Consider the following 24,104-nt stretch of genomic DNA (forward strand, 5'->3'; position numbering starts at 1 on the left):
CAAAGCCATTCAGAGATTGTTTCACCTGGGGATCCATCCCATATGCAACCACCACATCCAGGCTCTATTGCTGATGCCAAAAAGTGCTTGCTGAAAGGAGCCTGATATAGCTGTCTCCTGAAAGGCTCTGCCAGAGCCTGCCAAATACAGAGACAGATTCTTGCAGCTAACCATTGGGCTTAGCATGGTAATTCCAATGGAGGAGTTAGGGGAAGGATTGAAGGAGCTGAAGGAGTTTGCAACCCCATAGGAAGAACAACAATATCGACGAACCAGACCCTTTAGAGCTCCCAGAGACTAAACCACCAACCAAAGAGTACACATGGAGGATCCCATTGCTCCAGCTGAATATGTAGGCAGAGGATGGTCTTATCTGGCATCAATGGGAGGGTAAGTCTTTGTCTTGTGAAGGCTCAATGTCACAGTGTAGGGGAATGCTGGGGTAGTAAGGTGGGAGTGGGAGGGTCAGTGGGAGAGCACCCTCATAGAAGCAGGGGGAGGGACATAGGATAGGGGTTTTTGTGGAGGAGAAACTGGAAAAGGGGTTACATTTGAAATGTAAATAAATAGAATATCCAATATAAAGAGAAATAAAGACAGAGAACAATAAATAAAATCAAAGAGACTGGAAAAGACAAAAAAAAAAAAAGGACAAAACGTTTGTTATAGCCAGAGCACCAGGACATCTGCTGCAAGAGAATGCTGCTTCTGTACATGAGAAAGAGGTATACAACATAAATATGATGGTCTTAAGAATACCTATATAGTGACAACCAGCAACATGCCAACATAGGCAAAATTTCACAAAGTCTCATCCCTACATGAAGAGTTGCAGGCAATTGATGGCTATTGAGAGAGAGAAAATTAAACTTTTCCAGGGATAAGCCTTCTGTTAGCTTATCTATCAAGTTGTCAGCCTTAAACTCATGATACAACATTAGATGGGCTCTATAGGTTGTATATATATATATATATATATATATATATATATATGTATTTGTGTGTATGTGTACATATATATATATACATATGTTTTAGAAGTATAATTATATAAAAGGTAATGATTTCTGAGGGACTGGTGAGAGGGGAAAGAAGAGGGACATTGGAGAAAGAAAGTAAGTATAAACCTAATATAAATACAAAAACATAAATAAATAAGGATTCACAAATGGTGAAAAGAGTGAATTGTGAAATTAGAGGCAGAAGTTGGAACAATTAAAAAAAACCTTAAAGGGGATATTAAATCTTGGGCACATGTATTCTCCCATAGTTTGGAGGAAGAACTGAGCAAGCATAGCACTGAAAGGCTCCTTCTCAGTCAGAGAACCTGTTATTGTCTTTGGACTGATAGGCAAAGCACAGCTAGATGCTTATAAATCATTAATTATAGCCAGAGGGTAGCATCAATGCTCATTGACCAGCAACTACAGGCAGAATATAGCACAGGTGTTCATTAACGAGGAAATATATGGAGAGTATAATACATGTACTTAGAGATCATAGGCACAGTGTAACACAGATCTCATAGATCAGGAGCAATAGGCATAGCAATGCATAGATGGTTATAGATCACAAGCTATACAGAGAATGTAACACAGCTTATATCCCACTAGCTATAGGAAGAATATTATATGATGTTTCTAGAACAATATCTATAGTTAGAGTGTAATACATATACTTATATAACATCAACTATAGATGAAGTGTAACACTGATGTTTATATATCATGAGTTATACAAAGATGTAACACTCATGTTTATTGAACATGAGTTATAAGGCTGAGTTTCATATACATTCTTATAGACCAGGAGCTATAGCCAGAGTATAGCCCTAATGTTTATAGGACATGAATTATAGTGTCCCACTTACGTTTATAGCTCATAAGTTATATGTGGAGTGAAACTCCAATTCTTATAGTACAGGAGATTTAGGCAGAATGTAACACTGAAGTTTATATGTCATGAGCAATAGGCAGGGTGTAACAACATTGTTTATAGACCTTGGACTATAGGCTGAAAGTGACATAGGTGCTTGTATAACATTAGCTTCTGGCAAATTTTCAAAACAGAAACCTATAGACCACTGGCTATAGGAAAGGTGTAATACAGATGTTTATAAGCCTCGAGCTGTAAGCAGAACAAAGCAAAGATGATTATAAACTACGATCAAAAACCAGGGTGTAACATGGATGCTTTTAGAGCATCAGATATGGATAGAGTGTACACTGATTCTTACAGAACATCAGCTATAGGAAGAGACTAATACTGATGCTTGTGTACCAGGAGTGTTAAGTGGAATGTAATAGAAATGGTTAAATAATGGTTAAAGGAAAGACTGGTGCTGGGTAAGGTTGGGTAGAAGGTGGGAGGGTTGAAAGTAAGTGTCACTGCAGATTAGAGCGGCTTGCAACTGGTACAGGAGGAAGGGAGAAGTCTGGAGAAGTCGAGCAAGGAGTCTCTGGGGAAATCTGGTGAGAAAGGGAAGTTGAGGAAGCTGGGGGTTTAGGAGAGGTTGTAGAGACAAGTTTGTCGTGGTAAGAGGGTGGCTCATTAACTGGATCAAGGATTGTAGTGTCATCTGGTAGATTTCATAGCTAGGTGGTGAGGGGAAGAAGTGAGAGAGAGAGAGAGAGAGAGAGCTATGGATCAGGGTTCGTGTCTTTTATCCAGACTGTGACATAGGTAATGCAGGTGATGTGCAGGTGATGCAGGTAATGCATGCACAGAGGGTGCCATGGCAATGGACCAGGAGGGTCATTGTTGCCTAGGGATGAAGTTCTTGCTGGGTTCAGAAGCTGGCCTAAACAGCTTCTGGCTGTCTGTGGAACACCCGTTCCTTTCTGGATTATCATTCTTTTATTGATGTATATAGGAAGTATGTAACACAAATGCTTGTAAAATATGCTCTAGAAAGAGGATCTTATGCAGAGTTTATCTTTGTGACATTTTGTTGTTGTTGTTGTAACCAATAGTAAATTTAAACATTATTTTACTATACTTTCATATGGGAAACTTGAAAAACATTTATAATACAAATGCTGTTATGAAAGTAACTATTGTAAGTAAAACTTGTATTTTCTAGGAACTTTGAGGACTATGATTTTCCTCTTTGTTTTGTTTCCATAATTAAGTTAAATGAAAGGGAACCTAGCTGATATCACTGATTTCATTTGTCATAAGTGAAGAAAAATAACTATAGGGGTTAGAGGAAAAAAAGATGAAGAGTTAGTATGGTAGAACATACCGAAAAGGATAAAACCACACAGTAGTCTGTGGAGGCTCTTATGCCTGGGAGCTGTAATTACTTAATTATTTAGTGCTGAGGTTGCTGGAACTGTTCCTGTGTCTGAGGCATGCAGTAGAGAGGCTTGTGAATTGCTCTTACGCTTAGCCTGGTGTTTTATGGCAGACACCAATGCCATTGTTCTGCTTTCCTTGTCTGGTGCTAAAATTCAGAACATTCTGTGTTTAGTCTCATAAATTCTTGAAAATTAATTTGACAGAACTGAAACAATAAGATGCTGCTTTACTTTTTTTTTTCTTTTTTACTTCATGGATCTAAAGGCAATGCAAATGATGTTAAAGCCAATTAGAAGACATTGAGGCAGATGTGAGATTTCCACTTAAAGTGTAGGTGGAGATTATTAAGATTATCTTCAGCAGGGATTGCAGAATTTAGTAGCATTGGGTGAAGTATTATGAACAGAACTATCTGGACTTGTTTGGCACTTTTACAAGAGGGGAACAGTGGACCTTATTTTTATTGACAAGGAACTTCCTAGCTAGAATATCGAAGGAAAATATGACACTAGAATATACTAGAAAAAAGTTCTGGGATCATTACTAAAAAGTTGTTCAGGGAAGTACTTTGTCCCAGTTTACCTGGCATCAAATCTGAAGACCATATACTAAAGGTTTACAGACAAAAAGGCATGTTAAGTAATGTGTTTGATCCCTACTGGGAACTCTAATATGGGAACTAAATGGGTATAAATTCTATATTCAATTGGCCTAAAAAGTGGAAGAGAAGCTATTAGATCTAAAATGTATTACATTATTTAAATGTAATTTATTTACATTGATATACTTATTATTCAAATATAATTTTAAGGATTATGAATTTTTATCTTAATTTAAGTAATTTTAAAAATTTAAATTATTAAATGTAATAATTTCAGTGCACTTAAATACAGTACATTTTTCAAATGTAAGGGCTCAGCTTACATTAGATGCCACAGTATCTATGTATGTTTATACACTTATACAAGCACAATATATAATACATGTATATTATACATATATTATACATTGTATATATAGATATTTATGCATGTGTGTATAATAGGTCAGCTTCCCCCTTCTTGGGGTCAGGCTTGCTGACTAATTTATTAGACTTGTTGGAACCTTGTACATGAGACACTGGTTAGGTGTTTAAATAGCTAGAATGAAATGAAACCCTACCTCACACAAACCTTTTATTTAGACCATCTGTATTTTAACGATGATGTTTTTGTGCAGGGCAGAGGTGAAGTTTGAGTTTCTGTAGTTTCTGTTCCTAATGTTTGTAAAACTGTAAATAGTTTCATGTATTCTGCTGGAATGCTCACCCATTCCTTTCTGGATTATCATTCTTTTATTTATGTTCACTACCCACCACGACTCTTACCATCATGTCCTGTGTTACAGAGACAATTCGAAGCATTGCCCGGGACCATTTGCTGATTTTGGATTCTTCTTGAAAGATCCATGTAAAAATCACAATGTCAGGGATTTGTTAAGAAGCTGATCTCAGAAGTTGTGGTGAGAACATAAAGTAGTAAGAGGAGAGAAAGGCACTGCTAATGGATAGATTAAGGTAATTGGTGTGCTGAATGGGGAACTAAGGTGAACTTCCCTGAGGATCCTGATTCTGATTCATACCCAGACGTATCTAACTGGGGTAAGGAAGCATGCACTACAAGAAAGACAAAGACCTTATGGAGGATTATTTATTTGGGGAATAAGGTAAGTCTTTCTATAAGAATCCCTGAGTCCATGCCCAGAGAAGACATCTGGTGAGGGCCCAGGAAAAATGTTACACAGATTAAGGCAGCTTCTGTTTGACCCTGGCCTTCAGGATTATTGACCTGTGACAGCTCAAGGGGACATTTTTTTTCTTTCTAATCTTGTGAGACTGAAATTGTTTTTTGAGTGACAAAGCAATGCTACCTGGCCCTAGTGACCTAGAGGGTCTTAGATAAAATGGCTATTCCTTTCTCTTTAATTTCCAAAGAGCAGGGGCGCAGGCTTTTTACAGAAGGATCAGCAGCATGGGTCTTCGCTGTCAGATGTCTTTTCATACTTGTTATAGAAAAACAAAATATCTTTCAGTGAAATGAACAAAAAGACTTATTCAATTACATTTCTTGCAATTTTACCATTGGTTCTGATAGATCCATGCAGACAACAGACTTGCATACAAATTTAGAATTAAAAAAATAAAAAAAACTGTGGTGCATAAAACCCTTTAAACCTAATCATTTAAAGCTACAAGAGTAGGAGAATGTAATCTAGAAGAGATGCCATTTCTCCACACTGAATTGCACAAGTGCAAATCTTTCTTGGAAACTTTATAGTTGAGGAAAGAGTTGAAATTAGAGCCTTAACGGTTGTTTTCTAGTATTCTGACTTGAAGACCTCCTGAGATTTTTGACTTTTTGTGAACATTTAGATATTTGCTCCTTCTGAAAGATGGGTAGCTTTCTTGAGGCTTTGAGTATACATTTTTCTGCATACTCTCTTTAATGTCTGCCATTGACTTATTAATGAAAAATAATCTCTTAGAAGAAGAGAACTGTAGGTCAGAGAACCAGGCTTGTCACTTGTTCAGTAAGCCTTGGAAATTAACCAAAGAGGCTTACATTCAAGGCTTCCTGACAGGCAGATTCTGGGATTATCAAAGGGAGAAAGAGAAACATTATGTTGACTCTTATTACGCTCTTAAGGAGGACTGATGGCCTGGTAGGATGGTGGGATGCTGGTTTGGCCTCTGCTCCCTTTACTGTGGTATCAGAGGTGGAACGAATTGCTTATCTTTCTGATAAAATAGAGTTCTAAAGGCTGAATGCACTGTCAAAATAAGGGGCATATAGCTACCCAGCATTATAGGAGTATCTCATTTGTCTGTTTCTCTTTTGGAAGCAATAAATGCACAGACATTGAGGATCTCCATCTGACAACCAGTGTGATGTTAAAATGACATCTCAATGACCCCGAATTCTTGATTTGTTTCAGAAGCAAAAATGCCAAATGAATGTTTTTTTCATATTAATTTGGAGTTAAAGGATTGGCTGAGTAAAGCTAGTGTATTAATCTAATTATGAAGTTTTGGAGCAGGTAAAGAATATGTAGTTTCTCTTCTGGAAATGTGAGCCATTACCCAAATAATAAAGGTAATATTTGCATCCAATACTTTCCAATCAGAGTTTGTAGGTCATATAGTTAATGATTCACATAATTTCTGTGCATAATTGTAGACTATATTTTGGCTTTTACTGGGCATCCTAATTATTTCCTTAGTGCTAATTGCATTACTATAGGTACTAATAGGTCCTTATCTACTCAATCTGAGTTCCATCAACTCTACCTCTGGTTCATCATCCTGTAGGTCAATTACTTAACTAGATGCTTTGAGGAAGCTTGCCCACTACTGCAAATGCTATTTCCCTAACTATATCATGCTCTACTCTGTGTAAGTGACTCATTTATAGCTTCATTTTGACTCAAATATAATTCTCTCCCAGAGATGTTCTCTAATAAGTCATTCGTGTAGGGCCGTGTTTCACTTTTCAGATCACCAGGTCCCTTCCACTTACCAGCATGTGTGGCTCTGCCTCTCTGTGTGCTTGTGCATTGCAGTTTCCTCTGATATAATTGTATTTCGTGAGAGCAAAGTTCGTGTTGGTTGTGCATTATATGTTACTCAGTGATTGGTTTATATTAGATAAAAAGTTCTAAGTTTTTGAATCCAGGTATGTTGGAAAACACCCAAAATATCAGACCTTGGGATGTGGAAGCAAGAAGATCAATTATTTAAGGCTAGCCCTGGCTATAGAGTAAGTTTTAGACTACATTAGACCTTGTCTCAACAGCAAGCATAAATAAATACATGAATGAATGAATGAATGAATGAATGAATGAACAATTTGCTGTTTCAATTTGTTTAAAATACCAAACCCTGAGTATATTGAGTTCTATTGGTCTGAGCTATGAAGCAAATCATAGTATCCTCAGCTCCTTACGTCCCTTTTAACTAGTCATTATTCATCTTTAGATTAAAGTGGAGAACTGTTCCGCACATTCAAGTCTACTGACTGTACTTAGCTTAGTTTCTGATCACAGATAATGTAAAAGCAAGTGCCAGGAAGATCTTTCTTTCTGATACTTCCTGCTCCCTAGATCATTGTTCAAATGAAAGGGCATAAAAAGGAAGGAAAACTTTGTGAAGTTCATGGCCAAGATAGTGGACACATTCCTTAATGAAATGAAACTTGTTTCTGTATTCTGCCACACTGCAAAATTTGTTTACAATGTAAACAAATGTTTACAATGTAGTCTCCACTGAAGGAACACCCATTCAGAGCCTGCCCCACATGTGGCCCATACATATACAGCCACCCAATTAGACAAGATGGATGAAGCAAAGAAGTGCAGACAGACAGGAGCCGGATGTAGATCGCTCCTGAGAGACACAGCCAGAATACAGCAAATATAGAGGCGAATGCCAGCAGCAAACCACTGAACTGAGAATAGGTCCCCTATTGAAGGAATCAGAGAAAGAACTGGAAGAGCTTGAAGGGGCTCGAGACCCCAAAAGTACAACAATGCCAAGCAACCAGAGCTTCCAGGGACTAAGCCACTACCTAAAGACTATACATGGACTGACCCTGGACTCTGACCCCATAGGTAGCAATGAATATCCTAGTAAGAGCACCAGTGGAAGGGGAAGCCCTGGGTCCTGCTAAGACTGAACCCCCAGTGAACTAGTCTATGGGGGGAGGGCGGCAATGGGGGGAGGGTTGGGAGGGGAACACCCATAAGGAAGGGGAGGGGGGAGGGGGATGTTTGCCCGGAAACCGGGAAAGGGAATAACACTCGAAATGTATATAAGAAATACTCAAGTTAATAAAAAAAAAAATTTAAAAAGTTAAAAAAAAAAAAAAAACAATGTAGTCTCCAGTGATTACAATGTTTAGAAGTGTTCTGGTTGGAGTTTTCAGTATATATAGAATACAGTATCATCATGCCATTTGTAAATAGAGACACTATTTCTTCCTTCCATGTTTGTATACTTTCATTTCCTTCTCTTGACTTATTGTTTCAGTTAGTGCTTCAAGCACAAATGAAAAGGTGCTGGAATGGTGGACATCTCTATCTGACTCTATCTGGATTGCCTTAAGGTTTTATTCATTTAGGATGATGCTAGCTGTGGAATTTTTTGTATACAGCTTCATTTGGTAGAGGTATGTTCTCTTTATCTGTGTATTCTGAAATACCTTTACAGAAGAATTTTGTATTTTATCGAGAAGTTTTTCTGCATCTATTGAGATGAGCATGTCATTTCTGTCTTTACGTCCACATATGTGGTTATCACCCTTATTGACTTGCATATTTAGACTCTTTTTACATTAAAGAGTTTTTTAAATGTTCCCTTAGTATATTCCTAATTTCTTTGATGGCTTTTGTACTATTTCTCTGTTCATTTCTACTTCTTTTGCTGTCAATCCTTTCTTTTTTTCTTTTGGTTAGTTGGATCCAGGGTTTGTTAATCTTGTTTATCCTTTTAAAAATAGCCCTTAGATTCATTGCTACTTTACATTACATTTTGTCTGTTTACATTTTATTTAATTTTCTTCTGAATTTTATTATTTCTTTTCTTCTACTGGATTTTCTTTCTTATTTTTCCATTTTAATTGGATATTTTATTTATTTACATTTCAAATGTTATCTCCTTTCCAGGTTTCCCCTCCAGAAACCCCCTATCCTATACCCCTCCCCCTTCTTCTATGAGGGTGCTCCCCACTTACCCCCCTATGTCCTACCGCCTTCCTGACCTGGTATTCTCCTACACTGGAGCATTCATCCTTCCCAGGAACAAAGGCTTCTCCTCCCATTGATGTCCAACAAGGCTATCTTCTGCTACATACATGGCTGGAGCCATGGGTCCCTCCATTACTTTGGTTGGTGGTTTAGCCCCTGAGCACTCTAGGGTGTCTGGTTGGTTCTTTCTATGGGTTGCAAAACCCTTAATCTCCTTCAGTCCTTTCTCTAACTCCTCCATTTGCAGACCTTGTGCTCAGTCCAATGGTTGGCTGCAAGCATCTGCTTTTGTATTTGTCAGGCTCTGGCAGAGCCTCTCAGGAGACAGCTATATCAGGCTCCTGTCAGCAAGCACTTCTTGGCATCCACAGTAGTGTCTGGGTTTGGTGTCTGTATATGGGATGAAGCCCAGGTGGGGCAGTCTCTGGATGGCCTTTCCTTCAGTCTCTGCTCCTTACTTTGTTTCCGAATTTCCTCCCTTGAGTATTTTGTTCCCCATTCTAAGACATTAAGACATTTGTGTTCCTTCTGATAGTTTAATGTAGACTTTGAGCTATAAACTTCCCTCATAAGACTGCGTTCAATGTATCCCATAGGTTTTATCATGTTGTGTTTTCATTTTGATTAGTTCCAGAATATTTTTTATGTTTTTCTTGATTCCTTCTTTAGCTTATTCATCATTCAGTAATGAGTTGATTAATATCCATATTTGTGAATTTATTAGAGACTTGTTTGTTATCAATTTTAATTCTTATTGCATATGGTCAGATTGGATATAAGGAATGATTTAAATCTTTTTAAATTTGTTTTGTCTGATAGTATGTGCTCTCTTTTAGGAGAGCTCCCTAAAAGAAGTACAATGAATATTCTTTAATATTGGGAATATTCTGTAGATCTGTTAAATTTATTTGATGTATATCATCAAAATTCTGAAGTTTCTCTGTTTATCTTTTGTCCAGATGTCCTGTCTACTAGAGAAAATAGAGTAGTGTAATCACCAACTATTTGTGAATTTATATTAATTTATGTTTATAATTCCAGTACTAGGCTTTTTTTTTATAAAATTATATGCAGCAGAGTTTGCTACATATGTTAAAGATAGTATTGTTTTGTTGGTTAACTTTTCTCTCAATTAATACAAAATGCCACCCTTTATATTTGCTAATTAGTTTTAGTTTGAAGTCAATTTTGACAGATATTACCGTAGTAACACCTGTTTGCCCCCAGTCCCATTTTATTGGAGTGTTTAATCTATCCTTTACTTGAAGGAAGTGCCTATCTTTAAAGTTACAATGCGTTTCTTGTAGATAACAGAGAGATGGATTTTACTGATCATTAAGCCAGCTCATGTCTTTTGACTAGAGAATTGGTATTTAAGTTATTAATGTAATGTGTGTACTGATTGCAGTCACTGTGTTGGTGATTTTGTTTTTTCTGTTTTCACTTGTATTTTGTTTTAATAATTATTGTTTTATAGTTCCTAATCTCTTCTTCAGTCTGAAATAAAGCTTCCTGTATTTTGCTTAAATTCGGTTTATTTGATGTAAATTGTTTCAGGCTGTTTTATGTCATTAAAAAGTTCCCCTCCTTAAATTATGACAGTGTTGTTTGGTATATAGTTTTATCTGTAATCATAGTATTTCAGGAATTAAGATGCTCTAGGCTCTTCTGACTCTCCATTGAGAAATCAGCTATTATTCTTATGGATTTTTTCATATGTGACTTCTATTATATTTCTTATAGCTTTCAATACACTTTCAAACATATATATTTCATATATATATAAATTTCATATATATATATGAAACACATGCTTACTGTTTTAACTATGACATGCCATGGAGATTTTCTTTTCTGGTCTTGTCTCTTGGGTTTTCTGTCTGCATTTTGTATTTTTATTTATGAGTTTTTTGTTACATTAAGGACATTTTCATCTATGATCTTGTTGAAGAACTTTTTTTTGCCATTTACTTCTCCCTTGTCTATGCCAAAAACTTAATACTTTTTTTATTATGTACCACATAATACAATTTTATTTTATTTTAAAAATATTTTTTGCTTATTTAATATCAGTGCTTTAATTTAATTTTGAGTCCCTATACTCTATTTTCTGCCTGATGGATTTTTTTAAGATTTTTTTTGTGTTTTCTAAACTAGTTATTGAGTCTCCTGTAGGCATAATGATTTTGTGCCGTGTGTAAATATTATTCTTGCATTAGTCAAATGCTGAATTGTCTACCCCATACCTTACTGCAATCCAGACATGGATATGACATTATAATTCTTATTTTAAGTATCTCTTGTTTCAAGTTTATGCAAACATTGGTCCCCATTTATACTCTGACTTGTCAAAAAATCTGATCAGCCAGTGGCTAGGCAGTAGAAAGAATAAGGCTGGGTTTTCTCCAACCAGAAAAACGAGAAAGAGGGGGAGGTTAAGGGAGAACTCACATGGAGGGTTCCTGGAGATATCATGGGAGAACACACCTGAAGCGCAGAGAGCCAAACCAATACAAAAATGCAAGAGTCTTGGGGATTTGGGCTCTGAGGTAGGCAGATTAGTTTAAAGGATTAGAATAGACCAAAAATTGCCCTGTTATTGTATTATAAAATAATTAAATAAATCTTAGTTTCAATCACATTTATTTGTGAGCTAGCTGGGGATAGAGAAGTACTGTCACTTTGAAAATTAGCTTTACAGTTTCAAATTCTATTTTTATATATGTTTGGGTCATCTTCAGTGTTTCTATCTCCTAATTGAATTCTGTTTTCCAGTCTCAGATTGTCTTCATCATTTCTTCCAGCCTATGCTTGCATTTTCTTCCCTATCACTCAGGTATTTATTCTCCTTAAGCTCTTTCTCCTTAATTTCTTTGAGTTGCTCCTTTACATCCCTTGAATTCTTTTATGCCGTTTATGATTCTTCCTTTAAATTCTGTGTCTTCTATCTTATCTAGGTAATTCTTATCAGCAAACATTTCTATAGGGCTAGTGGAATTTAGAGAGAAGAGACTGGATTGATCTTTCATGTTGTTAGTATTTCTGTAATGAGATGTGGTCATATGGACTTGGTTTCTAGTTCTCAATCTGTTGTGGACAGATTAGGGCAGAAAAGAGGATATGAGGGCAGATCAAACCTGGAAGTGGATGAAGTCAGATGGACAGAAGGAACAGGGCTGGTGTTCAGAAAATGATTCTTGGTCCAATACTGGAGTCTGAGGGTCGGTCTAACTTGTTGGAAATGTAGAACATGCCATGGGATGGTCTTGTGCGTTGGGAATATTTAGAATTTGATTTTAACTGAATGTTCAAGCTCCTTTGAAGTATAGGTGGGGTGGGGGTAAAACTAGGCCAAGACTCAGGCTAGATGGCTAGATCTGGGGGATTAGGGAGAATTGTTTGATGAGATGGTCAGGGATATTCATCAGACTAGACCTTGGAAGAGGTTGTGGAAAGTCTTGGTACTGAATAGGGTGGATTGACATGGTACAGAAGGGAAATGTGAATAGTTTCAGGTAGAGCAGGTGTAGGTTGAAACCTAGAGGTTGTCTGTGGCACAGATGGGGTAGAGAGACTCTACTTGGCACTGTATGTGGGAATCTCATTAGATCTGGCAGCTTGTACACATGTCATGAATGAAAACATCAAGGAAACTCACCATGGCAGAGTATAGGATGTATACTATTAGTAAACTTATAAGTGTAAGTATGTAGGGGAGAACATAGGAGGTTGGAATAACAAGTGGGATGGCTGGAAGCTGTGGAGAAAGGATCTGTGGGTGGGTGTAGGTAGGGCAAGTTCTGGTGGAAGTCTAATCTTCAGGTTTTAGAAATGAATTAGTCCATATACTATATACTATACATACTCCACACACACACACACACACACTCCCTCACAGACACACACATTTTTATATATATATATATATAAATATATATATATATGTATGTATGTATTCATACACAGATCCCTTCAATAAGACACTTTTTGTTTCTAGATTTAATTTTCTCCCTTCAAAGTTCCTTATAAACATATTTATTCTTTATCCTGACATAATTTCAGTATCATCTCTTTCCAGTTTTATACAATAAATTAGGTATTTATTATCTAAAATGTGCTACTAAAATAAAAATATGGAAATGCTTCTAATTTTAAAAAGTGCATAGTTTTCTAATGTCAATAGTTTAGTGACAAAAAGATATAGAGTACTATTCAATTACATAGTTAGTTGATAAATAGAGCTATATGGAAATGACTCAATATATAGCTACACACATACACAGTATTACTCTCCAGTATTAAAACACGTCCTTACCATATCCACAATGTCAACTGAACATTAAATGACTTTGGGGGCATGAAAAATAAAAGTAAAGGAAGAACACACAGAATAATCTATGTTCCTCGATTTCTCCCATACTTCTCCACCAAGTTTCTTGAGAAGAATATACTCCAGATGGAAGAAGCCATAAATTTAGCACCAATTGCAGTAGACACAAAATCTAAGTACATGTTTCTTATTTCAATCAAACTATCTTGAATGAATGAAAATAATAAGAAAATTTGTCTAGAGATGTTAGTAAATTGAACTCATATTCTAAGCTACAGCTGTGACAGATAGCAAGTGGATAGAGACATAAGATGATATAAAGAGGGAGAAGGGCTTGGAAATTGGGATTCTGAAAAATTAATCTGAAAGAAATGTAACTAAATATGTTTTAAGAAATGAACAGTGTAGTGGCTTCACATATGCATGCCAATATAGAACTGGCTAAGGCTTTCTACGTTTTTAAAGTCAACTCTTTCCATTTTACAAATACAATAGATAAAAAGTGCATATGAGTGGGTTAATTGACATGAATATTAACCAAATTAAAATTGAGTATATATAAATTTTTGCTAAACTCAGTTAAAGGTGGTCATTGTAGGTTTTCCTTTAAAGATTTCAGAGTAAGAAATCTGGTCCATGTAATTAACCTGATTCTCCATAGCATGCTATTTTGGAAAAAGAACATTGAGTTTCATATCATTTACCCACAAAGCAGGTAAAATCATGCCCCTGCTGAGGTGCTGAAGTAAGTACTAAGTGTACCTGTATACCTAAGTATTATTTTGTGTAGTGGCAGAATTCTGTAACAATTACTACTAGTAAAGTCTCAGGAAGGAAATATGATGAAATATACCTTATTTTTTCTTTTCAGAAGTAATTCTTAAAATTCAAGTGCTCCCCAACTGCATTTACTTTGTATTTACAGACCTCTGAAATCATGGTCTGTACAATGTAGGACATAGAGGTCACCCTATTCAGTGAATTTACAGTCTGCCAGTTCGCTGGCCAAGTTTTGTAATTTTATGCTCAATTAACATCTGGTTAGAACTTGTTCAGTTAACAAACTTCTTGCCTTTGAAGATAAATCATGGGACTTCATCATGGCAGCTTGGAATCGTTCCGATTTGAGAAACTTTTTGAACAACTACATTCTTTTCCATCCTGGTTTGCATTATGCAACTGAGTTCCTGCTGTGAAGAGTCATTAGGATTAGTGTGGCAGCCTGCAGAGAGGAGCACCAGTCCCACTCAGAGAACTGGGGGAAGGAAGTAGGCAGTTTCTGAGCACTGATTTTAAAATGTGCTTCTTGCAAAATCTACACATATATCATGTAGTTAATGTTTGTTTAACCACAATAACTTTTCCACAATAAGATCATTTTAAAAGATTGTTTGCAAGTACAAAAAAATTCTAGAAAAGTTGTCATTATTGTCTGAGTATGTACAGTAAACACTAATGGAACACTATTTAGCGAGAATGGTAAAGTGGGCAGTGAAAAGCGGTTATGTGACATTCTCTAATTAAAAGCAGTGCACTGCTTTTAATAGGTTTTAATTATGTTACGATGACATAAGAAATCCTATTCCTACTGCTTTTAAATACTAAACAGATGCAAGAGATCCAGAGCCCCCTGATGCCTTTTAAGCAGTGCATTGCTTGTCCTCTCCTGGACTGGAACAAATTTAGATCAATTTCACAAACAAATGTAGACAGAAAGAATGGTAAGATCAGACTTTTTATTTTTTCCATTGTTTAGTATTGAAAATTGCTGAAGGGAAGAAAATGGGCCAACAAAACATGAAGGGCATCAGATGGTCCTGGTGTGTAAGAAGCCAGCAGACAGTGGTTGAGGGCTTAAATTTTTTTTAATATTTTATTTTTACACAGATGTATGCATTTGTGTGGAGGATGTGCACATGATCCAGTGTTCATGGCAGCCAGAGCTCAGAGAAATTTGATCCTGCTGGGGTTATATGTGGTTGTGAGCTGCTCAACATGGTCGCAAACAGGTCTTCAGCAAGAACAGTGCATGCTCTTACTGTCTCAGCCATGTCTTTGCTTCCCTTTTAAAAGAGGTGGTAATTTAAGGAGCCTCTGTTCTCTCTGTCTCTCTGTCTCTCTCTCTCTCTCTCTTTTTCATTTTCGTTTTTAATATTTTTTTCTTTATTAACTTGAGTATTTCTTATTTACATTTTGATTGTTAGTCCCTTTCCGGGTTTCTGGGCCAACATCCCCCTAGCCCCTTCCCCTCCCCTTCTATATTGGTGTTCCCCTCTCCATCCTCCCCCCATTACCGCCCTCCCCCCAACAATCATGTTTACTGGGGGTTCAGTCTTGGCAGGATCAAGGGCTTCCCCTTCCACTGGTGCTCTTACTAGGATATTCATTGCTACCTATGGGGTCAGAGTCCAGGGTCAGTCCATGTATAGTCTTTAGGTAGTGGCTTAGTCCCTGGAAGCTCTGGTTGCTTGACATTGTTGTTCATATGGGGTCCGAGCCCCTTCAAGCTCTTCCAGTTCTTTCTCTGATTCCTTCAACGGGGGTCCTGTTATCAGTTCAGTGGTTTGCTGCTGGCATTCACCTCTGTATTTGCTGTATTCTGGCTGTGTCTCTCAAGAGAGATCTACATCCGGCTCCTGTCTGCCTGCACTTCTTTGCTTCATCCATCTTGTCTAATTGGGTGGCTGTATATGTATGGGCCATATGTGGGGCAGGCTCTGAATGGGTGTTCCTTCTGCCTCTGTTTTAATCTTTGCCTCTCTGTCTCTCTCTTTGAACTTATTTCTTTTGAAAATATTCTCCATTTACTTAGTGTATATATGTACACTTGTTCTTAGTGTATATATGTGGGGTACTATGGCATGCCTGTGGAGGTCAGAAGGCAACTTGCAGGAGTTTGTTCTCCCCTTGCTTTCTGTGTGTTATGTGGGTTACTCAGACTGTGAGACTTGGTGGGAATTGCCTTTACCTGCTGATCCATCTCATTCACCTGAGCTACTTTTTTCTTTATTAGTGTTAGCAGTGTTCACAGTTTTTGTTTGTTTGTTTGTTTCCCCAATTGTTGTAGGACTCATTACTGAAGCACGTTCTACCTTTGGTGTTGGGTTTTCCTCTTTTTTTTTTTCAGGGAGGATATTATGTATGATTTGTGGTGAGAGTCTATCCTTTTTGATATTACTTTAAGGATTTCTTCAATGAAACAACCTTGTTTCATTGAATCCTCTGTTCTTTATATGCTATAACGTCTGTACTCTGTATTTACCATGTTTTTGGTTTTCTTAATAATCAGAACAATGTCAAGAAGTAGACAGTCTTATCATTGATTTTAGAAATGTCCTCTTTTCTCTATAATTTTTATAAACCAGAGGAATTTCAGCACTTATAAAGGAAATCCTTAACAACACATTAATAAAATAAATTTAATAACTAAAGTTAATTAAAGACACATTTTGTTTTCCATATTTACTTATTTTTCTGGTGAGTTATCTCAGGTCAGTCCTGTAAGAGGCACATTCTGTCAACCAAATTTTGTCATTTGCTTCCAAATATATGTATCTCTTCCCTCCCTAACTATTGACTGTCACCATTTGGAGTGCAGAAACTGGAGTGTGAGAAAATGGCAAAAACAAGGCTTGGGTACTGTCATTACCAGATGGGAAGGGGCAGGAACCTGGTCTAGAATGCAAGTACATTTGTCTGCGTATCACAATGTTCAGCATTTAGCATGTGGTACAAGGAAACACAGGGTTACTCAGGATCACTGTTAATTAAATGTTTTGGCTGAAAATCATTTCCCCATATGGTAGAATAAATCAGTTTGAAGCAAGTGATTCAAATTTGGACACAAAACCCAGCTGCCCACAAACATATGTCCTGACTCCATAAGCAGACTCTAAGAATGTCGGTTTGATACAGAAGACCCTTAGCTTGTCTGAAGCTCAGAGATAATCTCATAGCCATATCTACACAGACTGCAGCAGATGTGGGGCTCAAAGGAAAACAAGAAAGAAAGATCGAAAATGTATGCCAAGACAAAGAAGCATAAAGAAATATTGTAATATGTTTTGTTTCTTTAGATTCTCACTATTTACCACACAAGATGAATTCAAATGAAGATAATAGTCTTTAAGAGCCATCCTATAAGTATGAAAAGATACATTAGAAATCACAAAAACTAGAATATGCAGTATGAGTCGTGTCACATTAGTCTCTCCAGTTATCTTAGAGATGAACTCCAGATGGTACCATTTAATGGGTCTTTGAAATAGCCAGCAATATATGGTTTGTTTTGAGCCTCTGCTTTTATCTGCAATGCAATACGCTGGCTTCCCTCTTTATGTATTATGCACAGGAACTTTCTTCTTTTCTTTTTAGACTATGTTTAGTTTCTTATCTAGAAATTGAAAGTAACATTAAGGAGAGAATAAAGAGTCAGACAACAGTAGGTATTCAATAAGTAGACTACCACAAATTAATAACTCTATGCTTTAAAAAAAGTACTGTTTGACAGATTGAAAGTTAGTATATCTACCTCAGTGATCCTCAATCCAGGATGATTTGGGAGACATTTGGCAATATTAGGAGACATTTTTTTGGCTGTTATCACTGGAAGGATGCTGTTGACATCTAGTGAGCAGAGCTGTGGGATATCCCCATGATAAGAAACTGCTGGGTCCTAACTGTCAGTAAGGTTGAGAGATTCTGCTCTCCACTGAAGCCCTGAGGTGAAGGTAGCAGGCAGCACTATGCACATAACAGCAGCTTTGTGGGTGTGTGCTGAGTTCAGTCAGTGTGCTGGGCTCACCCAGCAATTTCATTGTCAAAGTTAGGACTCATCCAGGCTGTTCCAGTGAAAAGATCCTTTCCATCTCAGTAGACATGTCTTGCCTTATGTGCTGATAGGCATCCCTAGTGACTCCCCCCCCCCCACTTTTATTAAATTGGGTATTTCTTATTTACGTTTCAAATGTTATTCCCTTTCCCGGTTTTCTGCCCATCAAGCACCTAACCCCTCCTCTTCCCCTTCTATAAGGGTGTTTCCCCTCCGCCTTACTGTCCCCCCCCAACTTTCTTGACCATCAGCGCACCTTGATAGTCCTCTGCTGCTCATACACAGGCAGACTTGAGTATGGAGAAAAGTTCTAGTATGGGTTTGCATTAATCAGACAACACAGGAGGGTTTCATTATACTTAACATTGCTGAGGTAGTGCTCATCTTAGATTGTATGACGTCCACATCTAGTTGCTTTCTTTTGTTTCTGAAATTGCTTTTAAACAATTTTGTATCTACAGTTGGATGAGCTGTTACGATAATGACCAGTTCTCAACTCAACTTTGTTATAAAGGACAGTACTTAGCTTTCCAGTGGGACAGCTTCTTTTATGGTTGAATGAGGAAAGAAAGGTAGACGTTCCACATATATATTTATTATTACATTTTCAGAAACAGGGAGTTAGCTTCTAATAATTCTTCAGCTCATAATCTCCTAGTCTCAAAAATGAACAGATACAGACTAGCTGAAATATTATACTGAAAGTCAATACAGCATGACAAATATGTATTTAAACTTTATGTGGTGAATTTCTGTTAAATTCCTAAGAGATGGAATCTTTTTAAGGATGTATGAGATATAAACAACCAGCTTTGGGGTGAAGGGACTTTAAATATGCGGTTATTGGGACAGATGCAGAGGCATTATATTTTGACATTTTATGTCCTCAATCATAAGTGAGAAGTCAGTTACTACCATATGGTTAGCTTTATGTTAAAGTCTTCCAAACATTTCATAGATTTTGGGTAAAATACAGAGCAGAACTATCTTCAGAGCTTATTTAAACATTCTTATAAACCTTTACTATGTTGAAAAATACTAAACCTTGCACCAAAGCTTTGTCAATAACTTGGTTCCATCATCTCATTATTTAAAATATTTAATTAAGGAATATTTCTATGTCAAGGATTGATGATAGGAGTTTTAATCAGAGGTTAAGCTATTAAAGTGGTTAGGCTGATTCATCTACTTACATGGCCATCAATAAAACATTTTAGCAATTAATTTTATCAGAGAATTGACAGATGTGGAATGCATATAAATCAAGCATATACTCAGTAAGTAGTATGCAGTTTAACTTAAATAGGATTGAATAACCACACTGACTGCATTAACAGGCTTGGCTAGAAATAAGTTCTTGAAGCTACCATAAACTTAAGAATCTAATTTCTAGTCTGTTTTGTAACTTATTACTTTAATTGAACTTTCCACATTTGAGCTTCTTTATTAAAGCATATTTTTGGAACGTTCTGCTCAGTGTGAATTTCTAAGGAGGAATGTTTATTATGTTTCTCTTTTCTTGTCTGCCAGTGATGAATATTTTTTCAAGAAATCTGAATATGAAATGCTATTCAATTTCGTAGGAACATAGAGCCAGTTTTCAAAGTAGAATAGATACCTATGTATCTCATCCATATAGCTTTTAACCAATAATCATTCTTATTGTTCATTTAAAATAAAAGAATTTACTTTATTTTAAGCACCATTTATATGATAAAATCTTCAAAGAATTCACAGACTCTTATAGTCAGAATCATTCATCTTCCCGAATAGTTTACTCAATTTCTGTTACAGCATTTTCCTCCTTAAACACCAGTACAGCTTTTAGAAGCTTCTAGGTTGGACAAAAGTCTCTGATCATCTATATGATCTCTGGTGTAAGGTGCAGAAATAGTTAATTATAAACTTTCTCTAGTCAGGTAAGTATATCTGCCTCTTCACACACATAATGCCACAAAACTGATTACAGCCACCAGGAATTGCATAGACATGAAAAGGAAAAGGACCATAACAATAATTCTTATAGCAGTCACTGTTAATTTCTTGGAAACAGGTATACAGGGGTCTTTCACCTTTTAAATGGAATCTAGGTACCTCATGCTATTATTTTGAGGATCCTTCCTTCCTTCCTTCCTTCCTTCCTTCCTTCCTTCCTTCCTTCCTTCTTTCTTTCTTTCTTTCTTTCTTTCTTTCTTTCTTTCTTTCTTTCTTTCTTTCTTCTTTCTTTCTCTCTTTTGACAATACTCATCCAGCGCTAAAATTTGAACACCAGCAAAGCAAGCAACATTTTATGGATGGCCAGTCTACCATTTTTTTGAATGTAAAAAAATTAGTATTTTTCAAAAAAATATTAAAATTAAAGCTTAAGTTCCCCCATTAAAGAGTTAAATTGCCATGTCCTTATGAAATGTTAGAACAAGATCTGCTCTCTTGTGTTGTAAACAATGATTCTAATAAAATTTCAGAAGTCCTCTGTCTTATGATGGAGAAAGTGTGATAAGTGGAAAACACATTCATTACACCTAATCTGTTGAACAAAGAACACTCCCATGCTACAAGTCATATATGTGATCAGGCAGAGAGAAAGGTGCCATGGCTGGAAGTTGAAGCACCTAGTGCGTGCCATATTTTTAGCTGAGGAAGAATATCATTTTGTAGAGGAATTTTAATCCCTCTGGCTGGAATACAGACACACCCTGAATACATGCCTTTAAGGTACAGTTAATTTTTAGAAAGAAGTAGTCATATTTGATATTGACATGTAATTGAGGGTCAAAGTGATGAATCACTAAACCCATGTGGTCCTGGATTTTTTCTTTTTGACTGGGAGACTTTTAACCATGGCTTCTATTTCTTTAGGGCCTATGGGACTGTTTAGATGGTTTATCTGACAGGTACCTGGTATCTGTCTAGAAAATTGTCCATTTTTTCAAGATTTTCCAGTTTTGTTGACTACAGTCTTGTAGTAACATCTGGTTATTTTTAGAATTTCCTCAGATTATGTCGTTATTGTGTCTCCCTTTTCATTTTTGATTTTGTTAATTTGGACGCACTCTCTGTGTCCTCTGGTTCGTCTGGCTAAGGGTTTATCTATCTTGTTGATTTTCTCAAAGAACCAGCATTTGGTTCTGTTGATTCTTTGTATAGTCCTCTTTGTTTGGTTGATTCCAGCCATGAGTTTGATTATTTCCTGCCTTCTACTCCTCCTGGGTGTATTTGTTCCTTTTTGTTCTAGAGCTTTCAGGTGTGCTGTCAAGCTGCTGATGTATGCTCTCTCCTGTTTCTTTCTGCAGGCACTCAGAGCTACGAGTTTTCCTCTTATCACAGTTTTCATTGGGTCCATAAGTTTTGGCATGTTATGCTTCTATTTTCATTTATTTTGAAATGTATTTATTTAATTTATTTCTTCCGTGACCAAGTTATCATGGAGTATTGTCCAGCTTCCATGTGTATGTGGTCTCTGTCTCTCTCTCTCTCTTTGTCTCTGTCTCTGTCTCTGTCTCTCTCTTTCTCTCTCTCTCTCTCTCTCTCTCTCTCTGTCTCTCTCTCTCACTCTGTTTATTATTGAAATCCAGCCTTAGTCTCTGGCGATATGATCAGATGCATGGGATTATTTCAAACTTCTTGTATCTGTCGAATCCTCTTTTTTGATCAAGTATATGGTTAATTTAGGAGAAGGGACCATGAGGTGCTGAGAAGAAGGAATGTAGTTGAAATTTTCAATAGATAAATCCTTTTGGTTCATAACTTCTTTTAGTTTCACTGTGTCTCAGTCTAGTTTCTGTTTCCATGATCTGTCCATTGATGAGAGTCTGGTGTTGAAGTCTCACACTATTATTGTGTGAGGTACAATGTGTGCTTTGAGCTTTAGTAAAGTTTCTTTTAAGAATGTTGGTGCCCTTTCATTTGGAGCAAAATGTTCAGAATTGTAAATTCATCTTGGTGGATTCTTCCTTTGATGAGTAGGAAGTGTCCCTCCTTATCTTTTTTGCTATCTTTTGGTTTAATGTTGATTTTATTCAATATTAGAATGGCTACTCCATCTTGTTTTTTGAAACCATTTGCTTGGAAATTTTTTTCAGCCTTTTACTCTGAGATATTGTCTGTCTTTGCTACTGAAGTGCATTTCCTGTATGCAGCAAAATGCTGGGTCCTTTTTGTGTATCCAGTTATTTAGTCTATGTCTTTTTATTGGGGAATTGAGTCCATTGATGCTAAGAGATATTAGGAAAAGTGTCTGTTGATTCCTGTTTTTGTTTTTGTTGTTGTTGTTAGTGATGAAATTATGTTTGTGTGGCTATCTTCTTTTGGGTTTGTTAAAAGAAGATTACTTTCTTGCTTTTCTAGGGTTTAGTTTCCATCTTTGTGTTGGAGTTTTCCATCTATTATTCTCCATAGGACTGGATTTGTGAAAGGTATTGTGTAAATCTGGATTTGTCATGGAATATCTTGGTTTCTCTATCCTTGGTAATTCCAAGTTTTGCTAAATATAGTAGCCTGAGCTGGCATTTGTGTTCTCTTAGTGTCTGTATGACATCTGTCCAGGATCTTCTGGCTTTCATAGTCTCTGGTAAGAAGTCTGGTGTGATTCTGATAGTTCCGACTTTATTTGTTACTTGACCTTTTTCCCTTACTGCTTTTAATATTCTTTGTTTTGTGCATTTGGTGTTTTGACTGTTATGTGACCAGAGGATTTTCTTTCCTGGTCCAATCTATTTGGAGTTCTGTGGGCTTCTTATATGTTATGGCCATCCTTTCTTTAGGTTAGGGACATTTTCTTCTACAATTTTGTTGACGATATTTACTGGCCCTTTAAATTGGGAGTCTTTGCTCTCTTCTATACCTACTTCCCTTATGTTTGGTCTTCTCCTTGTGTCCTGGACTTACTGGATGTTTTGGGTTAGGAGCTCCTTGCATGTTGCATTTTCTTTGACTGTTGTTTCAGTGTTTCTATGCTATCTTCTTCTCCTGAGATTCTCTCTTCTTTTTTTTTTTTTTGTATTCTGTTGGTAATGCTTCCATCTATGACTCCTGAACTGTTTCTTAGGTTTTCTATCTTCAAGTTTAGAATAATGATAACTATAATTTTGTCATATAATATTTATTATGTTATATAGTATGTCTGTATTATATTAACATATGCTTCTTTTTAAAGGTTTTTGCTTATATATTTGTGTTTCATGTAAACATTGTAAATTTTATACACACTTATCACATATCACAGAAAGTCCATGATCTGGATCATTGTCTTTGGTTTTTACTGTCTTAGATGTTCTTCTACTATTAATAGATGCATGTCTTGACCTTTTGCTGCCAAGCCACACTCTTCTCTGTGCCCAGCTTTATCTACTACCACCAAAATCTGGTTCACAGCAATGTGTGATCAACTCGAGGCCTGAAAAACATTTTTCTGTGTATTGTGCATCAGGACATTTGAGGTCTAAGGATTTTATGGAGGTTGTCTTGCTTTATTTTGGTTAAAAAAATTAAAATGCATAATGTAATAGAATTTATATTTTTGAAATCACTTCCTTTTTTCTAAACTTGGAAAAATGTAAGAGTATTTCTTCTAAAATATAAAAGACAAAAGTATCATCTCTCTTACTTCTTCAAAATATGCTTGAAGTTTTAGTTGGATCAATATTAAGAGAGAAATAAGTAAAACCATACAGGAAAGGGAAAAAAATCAAATTATCTGCATATGTGGATGACACAATTCTATAATTACATTTTCTAAAGATACTGCTAGGAAACTTAACTATGATAAACACATTCAGTGATGAAGCAATATACAAAGTCATCATATGCATAACTAATATATATCTATATATCTATGTATCTATATCTGTCTGTCTATCTATCTAT

Source organism: Rattus norvegicus, chromosome 5, assembly GCF_021556685.1.
Source record: "Rattus norvegicus strain SHRSP/BbbUtx chromosome 5, alternate assembly SHRSP_T2T, whole genome shotgun sequence".
NCBI classification, from domain to species: Eukaryota; Metazoa; Chordata; class Mammalia; order Rodentia; family Muridae; genus Rattus; species Rattus norvegicus.